The sequence below is a fragment of the Parasteatoda tepidariorum genome, chromosome 3, assembly GCF_982258835.1.
Source record: "Parasteatoda tepidariorum strain Cologne lab strain chromosome 3, Ptep-v5.0, whole genome shotgun sequence".
NCBI classification, from domain to species: Eukaryota; Metazoa; Arthropoda; class Arachnida; order Araneae; family Theridiidae; genus Parasteatoda; species Parasteatoda tepidariorum.
The window spans coordinates 119,340,224-119,351,857 of NC_141757.1; positions in this window are offsets into that span (position 1 = coordinate 119,340,224).

An 11,634-nucleotide genomic window follows, 5' to 3' on the forward strand; every position below is an offset into this window, starting at 1 on the left:
TGTGCGTGGTTTAAAAGTGGTTTTCTTAATCACGTTTTACGCTTTTCGCTAGTTCTTTTAAAATTGCTTCTAAATACTGCTTTTCATTTTTTTACCACGAAGATCTTGAAACTTGTAGGTATTCATCCTGCTTTTTAATAATCAAAGTTATGCACACTCTTAGAAAAATCTGTCCAATGTTAAAGTATAGTATCGATTTCATAAACCATAATACGGTGCAAATTTTCTGCAAACTTAATAAGGTGTTAAATTAAACAATGTTTGCGTCCTAGTTGAATTGTTTATAGAACTGAAAACATAATTTAGTTTCAGAAGTACAATAATGTACAAGTGAAGATAGGGTATACTTTGTGTGACTCATAGTAAAACAAAAACAACATGAATAAAGCATAAATAAAATTTAAAAAATTGCTCATTATAGTTTCAGTTCCATGAACAAGAATCTTTCTCAGAGTCTCATAAAAAAAGGAGGAAGATTTTTTTTTACTATAGTATATCCATTTTATTCTTTTCTTTGTGCTTTATTCACGATCATATAATTAAACTTAGCACTACATTAAGTTTACAAGTTACAACAAATATAAAGAATAATATAGTACAACACACTGCAAAATTGTAAATATGTTCAAAACTAATAAATTGATTAATTAATTGATTGGAAATAAAGTGATTCGAGGCTAGAAGATAAGTCGTCGCATGAAATAATGCTTTTTTTGCAAATAATAGGCTATTTTCATAACTGCTGCGAGTTTGCAACAGCCATGACTGTTAGGTCACGTTTAGCCTATTTTTAACCAGTGCTCTCTACTCTTATTCTGAAAATAGCGCAAAATGTCAATATCGAGAAAAGCCACAGTTTTATGAAAATGATTTTTTAATATTTAGAAACTTACTCCAAGCTGCATTATCTGGGCTCAAAAAAACTTGCAAAAACTGAGATTTTTAAATAAGTTTTATAACTTTTAAACTATTCAAAATATTTGTCCCGTCCCACAAGATCAGATAATTCTTCACGGTAAGATGGCAACAGTGAAGAATTACACTGTGAATTTCACAGTGCAATTATTACATCACAATGTGATCTGTGTGTGTCTTATGACCTATAAAATATTTTAAAATTCGAGTCCATTTGATTTTTTTTTCATGATTAAAATATGAAGAAATCCACTATTAAAATATCCTACGATGTGCCAAAAAAATTTAAAGTAACATTAATTAATTTTTAATATTTTCATTTTATGTAAGAGCAAAAAATAACTTAAAGAAAGTTGATTAAAAAAAGTTTAATTGGATTTTCTTTTCAAAAAACTTGTTTTATTGCCTATATGAGATAATTTTCTTCATAGCTACAATTTTTGTTAAGTTCTTCTCATTGTAATTGGTATAAAATAAATAAATAAATATGTAGTGTCTTGCCCGGAGATATATCGTTTTTCTATCCATACAATTTTTTCACGCTGTATCAGTGCTGAAAAAAAAAAGAATTGTTTTAAGGGCCCTCCGAGTACATATAATTCAAATTCAAAGACTTTAAAGCCATTGACTGTGGGTTCTAGATGCTTTATTGTCATTAAGATACATTTTTTTGCCATCCTAGAATGTAATCCTTTTTCTATTCTTTTTCTTTTCTTTTTTTTATTTTGCATAAGTTCACTAATTTTTAATATCAAGTTAAATTCATCAACTCATGACTTTACCCTCAACTTAAGATAACATTCTCGCATCCTGAAAAGTTTTGAAACAGTTTGATCACATTGTATTGAAGGTTAGACGAATATGACTGTAATATTTTCTTTTTATCCAGCTCTCCAATATTTAAAGATTTGATTGGGGGGTCAAGAGGTCAAAAAAGATATCGTGAAACTCTTCTCACCCTCCCCCTAATTTCTCAGAATGATTTCATGAACATGCTGATCACGTTTCTACCATTGTGAAAACTCCTCCCCTCATTTGCCCTTTCGACCCCCCTCCTCAACACACTTTCAAAAATTATATTTTTATTATTTTTTTTCTCAATATTCTTTAATAAATTTTTGTTCCACCAAAAAAAAAAAAAAATGAAAATAAAAAAAACGTTCGTTTTAAATCAAAGAAATATGTTTCCCCTGAACCATAGTATCATCCGAATGTGACGTAGCCTTATTAAAAGATGGCGTCTAATTTCATGAATCATAATATCATTCAAACTTGATGCAGTTTAGTTTTTGTAAGATACTTTGCTTGAACCATAGTATCATACAATTTGATTTAAATTTATTGAAGAATGAGGTCTTTAAATTTCCTGAATCATAATACCATTCAAGCTTGATGCAAATGTAACGCTATATTATCGCCAATTAGAATTTATAGTCACTCGAAATTCTACCCACTTTTATGCTAGCTCTTCAATACTCAATGTTGTGTCTAATGACAATTCAAGTTACGATTGTTTCCTGAACGTTGCAAGCAAAATCTATCGTATAATGAAATTTTAACAAATTTTTAATACTAGGTTTTTCAATTGGAGAAAATGTAGAAAATAAGTCTGAGTTTGTCAGATCAAAAACTGAAAATGAAGCGTACATCCCTATCATAATGAACTTCTATCGCTACTAAAAAAAACCTCACGGCTTTCGAAAGTGATGCACCCTACGGAAATTTTTTTTTTTTTTCTTTATCCTTTTTAGTTCGCTTGCAGAAAGGGATTACAAAATTAATTTTTTAAATTTATTTTATTATTCAACAATTCAATCTTATTTGACAATCTAATAATTGTTATAAAACTAAATAATTTTTTGAGGTTTCCTTTAATATTTTTTTAAACAATTCAAAATTTTCTTTTTTTTCTTCTTTTTATTGAATAATAATAATAATTATAATAATAAAGAAAAAAAGAAAGAAAACGGAATTTTGGTATCTTTTGTACCCATGTTGTAAAACTATTGTTTATTTAGATATATTTAAGATGTTTTGCAAACTTTTATGTATTCCATGTTTAACAAAACATTTTCTACTTTGTCGTAAAGTACAAAAAGTAAATAATTTAGACGGCGTTTGACTGATACTTCGATTAGACTATTTAGACTTCTAGAGGCATTGTTTCTTAGGAAATTCTTAAAAGTTTTGTCATTTTATGCATCTTATATTTCATATACAGTCGAATAACATAAGTAAATAATTTAGATTCCTCTAATCTGAAAAAATAACTATTTCATCAAAAAGTTCAGCAGATCTACGAATTACATGCATATTCACAATTCATTATTTTTCATTTTAGATGAATAACAGTAAGTAAATAATTTAGATGTCCTCTCCTGAGCTCTTGTAGAAAAATTGTTCCTTCCTTGAATATTTTTTAAAAAAATGTGCAGATTTTCATGCATCACTTGTATGCATTCGCACTAAACCAACGAAGAAAGTGCAAAGCGATTGTAGAACCATTTACGGGTAAATACCCGGGGGATTTTCAACAGAAAAGGATTTTCACCCCAAACCAAAAGAGAAAGGACTTTAAATGGCTAAATAAAGTTTGCTTCCCCGCTCTCCGGAAAACTGTGAATATTTAAAAATAGTTCCCGTAAGGAAAAGTCAGGAAAGACGGTCTCCCTAATCAACCAAGTTCGAAATCGTTCGAAAATTGCATTAGCAACCTGGAAAAGCCTTTTCAAGAATCACTTTCAGGTTGCTTGGGAGTTACGGGAAAAGAGGGGATAGATTTGAAGACTTTTATTCAATTTCCTCACCGGGAGTTTTAAAAATTTGGAATTTTGTGGAAGAGAAGGCAGTTTCTTTTCTTTGAAGAACTGTTGCTTAAAGATTTACAGTCACAATGCTTTTTTATGCACCTATTGTTTATACTGTGTGGTAAGATTTTCTAATTTCAGTCATTGATTTTCCTGTTTGTGTCTCAAAACAATTAAAAAAAAAATACTCATACGGGAGCATGCTTTTACGTAGAAAAATAATATGAGTTGTTTTTCAAGAAAAAGAAATATTCATTCGCAGATTTGAGAACTTTTTAAAACTGTGCAAACCAAAATCTTTACTCTAAATAATCTCAAAGCTAGTTTTATTTCTTATCGGCAATTAGCTCTTAAAAACTCAAGTAACTAAAATTTTCTGTCTTCACAAACTTATTTTGAAATAATGTTTGTTTATAACGGAAGTCGAAAAATTTTAATCAATAAATAAAGATCAAAATGGGTGAAGGTTTTAAGCGACATTTCAATTAATTCGAGTAAACTAGCTTTGAAATGTATGAACTTTTTTGTGATAGTGTGAAGAAATAATAATCATATGTCTTGCTTTTTATTTCTTATCCTGAAACCTCCAATTGGCGAATAACATAAGAATTCCCGTAAAATTAAATTGTTGCGTTAAATTGTTAAATCTAGAAAAAAGCATCAGAACAACTGACAGTTTTAGGGTTCGTTCGTAAAAATGGAGCTCTGTGCGAAATATCAGCGTATTTTAATTATTGTGCAATGTTTTAAGTCATTCCCTGGTTTTCCGTTTCGGACACCAGATTCGGGCACCCATTTATTTATTTATTATTTTTTTTAAATCTTTTATGCCAACAAGCCTAGCTCCCAGCCTTAAAACAGGAAATTTTTCGCTCTTTCATCGAAATTAGGTTATAGTATTTATACAAAATAATAATTTTTATTAGAAATTTCGCAAAAGAATGCGTAGGTACGAGCAAAACTGTCCATGCTATTTACCGAATATGATATTCCATACACAACTCTACACCCCAATTACTTTTTGCACTGATTTTGAGACACCCTATATTGCATACTTGTGAAAATTCATTACGGATTTTAATGAAGGTTCTATCCAAAAATTTGCTTATTAACTGAAATAATGAAAGCAAAATTGATTTTACATCCACTGATTTCGTAAATTTTACGAGTCCACCAATGTGTGTAAAGAAACTTAATTTCTTCAAACAAATACCATTACGGAAATGTATTCACTACAGACAAAGAAATAAATGTATTTGGTAATAATGCTTTATTATATGTATTTGAAATATCAGTTTGAGTTGGCTGAGCGTGTAAAACGTGAATGTAAAAGTAAGTAAGTGTTCATTTCCAATTCATCCAATTGAGCCTTAGTCACGATAGTTGAATTCTCATTGGGCAACAGGAAACGTAATTATGAGTTCTGCAAAGACACACAAAATTACAGATGGAAAATTGTAACCAACTGACATTAATGGAAGGTGGGGTCGAAGCGGCGGTTGGTGAACCTTTAAGTATCTCTTCGACTGTTGGGCGTTACTACTAAAGAACTTTCTTTCAAAAACTAAAAGAATCGTTTGAGAAGGTGTTGATTATTTAGAATAACTATGTAAATTGAAGTAAATATTAATACAAGTACGTTACTTTGTTCATGTTTCTTATTATTTTGATGTATTCATAATAAGTAAGAATAAGCTGCAAAAGCTAGTAAAGATGAACATTCCAAACCCGATTGACAATAGAGTCGCTAAACTAAACGATTTATTATCAGACATTTAATTACGTTAATCTTTCAATTTATATTGAAACTATTTATGTTAAAATTATTTATAATAAAATTATTTGTATTAAAATAATTTTTAACTTAAATTGATTTTGTAACAAATTGCAGCTGCATAAAAACTTATGCTCATTTTGAAATGTGCATTGATGGCGTGCTGGAGATATTGTAAAATTACAGCAAAATTCGATTATCCAACACCTACAAGTAGGGCAGTAAATCTAAAACCTCGCATAATCGACGGTGCATTATCTGAGGATATAGTGAACCCAAAAAATATGCATCACCATCAATAACTGTCATTCAAATAATCGTAACTTTCTATGTTATTTCAATAACTGTTATTATAATGATCGTAACTTTTGCTCTTCTTTCAATGACTGTTGTTCTAACAATCATAATATTCGTTCTTCTTTAAATAACTGCGATCCTGACTTTCGTTCTTTTTTCAGTAACTGTTATTCAAATAATCGTATAACTTTGTATGTTCCTTCAATAACTGTTATTATAATGATTGTAACTTTCGTTATTTTTTTAATATCTGTTATTCCTTTAATAACTGTTGTTCTTAATGATCGTAACTTTTCTTCTTTCAATAACTGTTATTCTTTCAATCAATGTCAAATGATACTAACTTCCGTTATTCCTGCAATAACTGTTATTCTAACGATCGCAACTTTCGTTGTTTTTGTACTTCTGATAAACATCCCCCCCCCCCCAACTGACTTTGATTTTTGTTCATCAAAGTACGGGGTAGAGGTTGCCGAAATCTGCAAGATAATTTCTCAAATAGTTTATTCAGGACAACGGTTAAAAGTTTGAATCTCTTTATATTAATTTCGCTTTCCGCATATTTCATTTTATCCTGAAAACAGTTTCAGCGAATCAAAAAATTTGTGCACACAATTTTAAGATCCATTTATCCAAAAAAAAAAAAGAAAGGTCACGTAAAAATTAATAATTTGAATCATTATTTATTATTTTTCATTATTTTATTTAATGTTGATGGGGAAAAAAATTGAATTGTAGAGCATACGAAATTTTACATCATATTTAACTATGATTTTTTAAACCGGAAATTACAAAATTTGTTAAACTAGTTACAGAATAAAAAGAATTTAAAAAGTTGCCTTTTTAAATTTTTATTTCTGTTCAAATTTTTTATTTAAATTTTCATTCAATCGACCCACTCCTTTCAAATTTTGCATTTTCTCTTTAAATATTATGCATTTTAAAGTAGTGAAATCATACAACTTTATTTATTTCTCAAACAGGTTATTTCACCTTTGATATGGGGCAACTTTGCCCCTAAATATAAATTACATTGAATAACATAATAGGTTATAGAGAGACCAATGGATTAATTATTAGGCTTCCAAGAATTGTTCTACTTCACGCAAAAAAGGAGGGAAAAAATGCATGAGTAAAATAAATTATTATATTTTCGTAAAAACATTTTTTAATGAAATTCTGCTTTTCACATATCCAGTTTGTAGTTGTTTTTTCCTGTGTTGTCATTGTTTGAAAAAATTTAAGCATATAAACTAATATACAAATAATATGCAATGATACCTAATATTGTGTTGTGTTCATTGGTTATTTATTTATTATTATTATCTCTTATTAATATTATTCCCTATTATTATCATTCCTTATTATAACTATTAATAATACCATTGCCATTATTAATTTAATTGTTGTTATTAATTTTATTATTATTATTATTCCTTATTATAACTATTAATACCATTGTTATTATTACTTTCATTGCTCTTATTTATTATTATTTCATATTAATATTTTTCCCTATTGGTATCATTCCTTATTATAACTATTAATAATATCATTGCTATTATTAATTTCATTGCTGTTATTAATTTTATTATTATTTCCTTATTATTATTATTTCCTTATCATTGTTATTTCCTTATCATTATTTCTTTATTATTATTATTTCCTTATTATTATAATTTACTTATTCTTATTATTTACTTACTATTATTATCTCCTTATTGGTGTTACTACTTTGCCATTAATATTATTTCCTCTCATTATTATTTCATATTAATATTATTTCCTATTATTATCATTCCTTATTATAACTAATTATAATAAAACAATTAAATCAACATCGGACAAATTATTAGAAATTTTATCAATTATTAATTTTTTCTATTTGATTTTACTTGTAATATTAAGAAATTTCACCATGTCTTAGAAATATATTTTTCTATGTCCTTAGGAGAAATCGGTACCCCTTCGTTCACATCAACAAGTATTCTCCTAGGGTACAGTTTCCAGCAATACTGAACAACAACAACATCATGTTAGTCTTTCTTTCATTCACCTCAACCACTTCTTTTTTGTATTGTGACGTCAGAACAACAGTTTCATCATCATTGTTATCAGTTAACTCATAATCAAAAAATGATTCAAAGTCAAAATGCCATTACTCTAGATTTTCGATCTATTTAAAATAAATAGAAATGTAACTATATATCTATTTGTCAACATGCTGTGTTCATTATACTTGAAATCCGAATAATAACGCCGTAAATATGTACCATAGATATGAGATATTTCAGCCCAAAATGATCAATGACAATTTTTAAAGGTCAACAGATATCACAGGTATGAATGAACAGTAGTTTCACAACCTATAGTTCGTCTGGAGTAGTGGCTGTGACTATGGTTACGAGACTGGTGGACAAAATTAAGAGATGGAAAGCATTTCCGCACATTTCTATGACTCTATTTCTGGACGGTTATTGATATGGAGGGAACCTGGAACCCGATACCACACCGCTCCATGTGTTTGACAATGGTTCCGTGAATATCCAGAGGTACAGGCAGGAGGTCCTAGAGCCCTATGTGCGTCTTTTCAGGGGAGCTGTTGGCCTTGAGTTCATTTTTATGGACGACAATGTGCGACCACATAGGGCTCTCATGGTTGATGAGTATCTGGAAAGCGAGGATATTCAACGAATGGATTGGCCAGCCAAATCCCCTGACCTGAATCCTATTAAACATGCTTGGGATGCTTTTGGGAGAGCTATTGCGATGCGCCAACCTCCCCCCAGAACCATTCTGGAGTTAAAAATTTCTCTGGTGGAAGAATGGGAGGCTCTGCCACAAGTCCTCCTTAATTCTCTTATTAACAGCATGCATACTCGTTGTGCATGCTGTCTGTCTGTCAGGGGTGACCATACACCATACTAGAGGCAACACACACTGTACAAGCCTCACTTTTATTGTCCTCTTTTATCCTTAAGTTCAAACTACATTGGATTTATTGGCAATAGGTCTTGCCAGTGAATGGCACTTTCATTTTTGTTTTGCATACTTCATTATCATGGAATAAGCTATATCCATACCAAATTTCATAACGCAGTGTTATTCTTAGGAAAGCACTTATCTTGCCACTTTATTGTGAAAAATAAATTCCTTAATCCAGCTCAGGGCATGAATGTCTCTCTCTCTGTGTTGTACTCTGTTGTGTGATGTGTGAATGTGGCTCACCCTATGAACTGGTCCGTCACCCTATCACCTATCTGTGGCAGTGTGGAACTTTCAGTCGCCCTCGTGACAGAAAGTTCACAGGTGCAAACCGGGTAACATTAAAGATGTCCGGCATGTCAAAGAATTATGCACATTATGTGGGTTGCAAAATTAATATTCAAATGCGGACGAAGAGTAAACGGTGTCTTATACCAACTTTATACATATTTATATAACCGTCATTGACCCAATTTGGAGTTGGCGACTACCAATGTTCAACTCCGTAGCCTTGTCATTTTGAACCCAATCCGGAAGACAAGGGAACACCTGGATCAAGTATTGGGAAAAACTTGTTTTTGTGGAGGACATTTTTATGGAACTCACCAGCATTTGCGTTGCATGAAGAAGGAAACCACGATAATTTCCCCCAGTTTGCATGACGGCAATGGGACTCTAACCCGTGAACTGTCTACCACTGATGATATTTTACGTCCAGTTCGGTGTCAGCCCGGAACGGATATCGAAGCCTACTGAGAAAATGGACTAAGAACATCCAAACCAGTTTGATTGACAGAGGAACTATTACAAATGCCTCCAAGTTTAAACATTCGATCAAACTGGTTTTGATATTTTTCATCCCGCCTTTCTCAGTAGTGGTTAGATATATTTCGATACCATCAGCCGAGGTTGTTGTTCCCATTCTCTAAATAAAAAACGTTTTGGGTTGCAAAGAAAAGTTACTCATTATCCAGTAAATAATCAGTGCTGTTGAATATAATGCTGGAAATGTTATATAAGTTTCCATTAAGCTCATCCATGTGAAAATAATCACTTTGTAAAATGACTATTGAGCATTTAATTTGAGTTCCCTATCAACTTTGATCCGTGAAAGGATAAATTATTACAGTATCCATCCCATAGTGATGGATGATAAATTAAGAATAATTCAGTGACGAATGGGTGCATTGAATAAAGAAACTATATTTAATAACAAACAAATTTAATAATAGTAAAACAATATGATGGTACGAAATAATGGGGCTTTCCAATAAGCCATCCAGTTTACATTGCCTGCCACATAAGTGATTAAAGAATTATTGTGAGTGATTACAACGCCCTCTTTTGGTCAGGCAGATATTCGTAACATAAGTCATTCATGTAATTTCCATTGCGTATCATAACAATTGGCGAGATATCATAGCGGAACTCTTATGCTTTAATTTTATGAAATTTCTTTATGCAATGTTACCCCACAATGCATTAGAAAATATGGGTTGATTTTCCTTCCTGTTAGTAACTACCTGTTAGTAGCGATACCGAATCGAGCATAATGCTGACATTTCTACCCATGACCTAAGTAGTTCTGGTTAAAAACGAAAAATAGAAATTTATCAAAACATTTAAATGGATGAAATATCATTGAACTTGCAAACAGGAGAATTCGTGATTTGACTCATGTTTCCAAACTCGAAGGGAAAGATCCCCGGTCATTTTTTCGAAGAAGATTTCTCAAGATTTTTTCAAACCTATAAGTAGTAATATTCTGTACCTATAAGTTTTTCCTCTTTCTTTTTTATTATTATATTTGCTGATAATTATCTACTAAGATAATTATATAATAACTAGCGCTAATCTAAAAATTTACACAGTACTTAATACAACTATAAATTTAAAAAAGTAATAAATAGCAATACATAATTTTTTTTCAATTGTTCTCAAGTTTATTTTACCCAAGACAAAGGTAACATTTCGCAGAAATTGACCTTACAGGTATAGTTTTTAATAAAAAAAATATCTGCTGGGCAAAGTTACTCCGGCTGCAAGGGTGACTTTGCTCACCCGATTTCAAAATTTATACATATAGGGAAAGCAATGTAAAAAGCAAATACTTAACAATGCTTTTCGAAGCTCTTTCCTGAAAGAAAATGAATTAAACTGAGCGTTTTTATATTTTATATCTATTTTATTATTTTTTCAAGTGCTTTACTCATAGGGCAGAGCAATAATTTTCGTACATCTATACCATCTTGATGAAAAGAATTACCTGTGATTTATAAAATAAAGAACTGTAATAGTTTAAAGGTTTTTAAACTTCTTTAAATTCACCAAATTGGTGAGATTTTTTTCACTTGAAAGAAAATAATAAAAATTTATGAATAATTCGGAACAGAAAAAAAAACTAACATTGTTTACATTTTCAGAAGATATATATATATATTCCTTTAAATAATTTACCTATCAGGATTCTTTTTTCCTATTCTTTGGTAACTTCAGAGCTAATTCTGCTTTTTCTTACAATGTAATTGAAAATCACGTCAATTGAAAGGCCGTTGATAATAAAGGTCAATAGTTATAAAGATGGAACTCTTTTTTTTAAGCATTATAAAATGGTAGCACTAACATTACTGTACCATTTTATGAAAAATTGCAAGTAAAATTGCCAAACAACAAACGCAAATACTCATATAGTCCACATAATAAATAAAAATTTCAGCACAGGATTAATATTCTTACAAATAAACGCAAATTTGAATGACTCAATGAGTAAGACAAATGAAGTTGAATTCTCGTTTTAAGTGAAAATCGAAGGGTTCGATCTTTTATTCTTATTCAATTAGCAGCCTATTTATTACA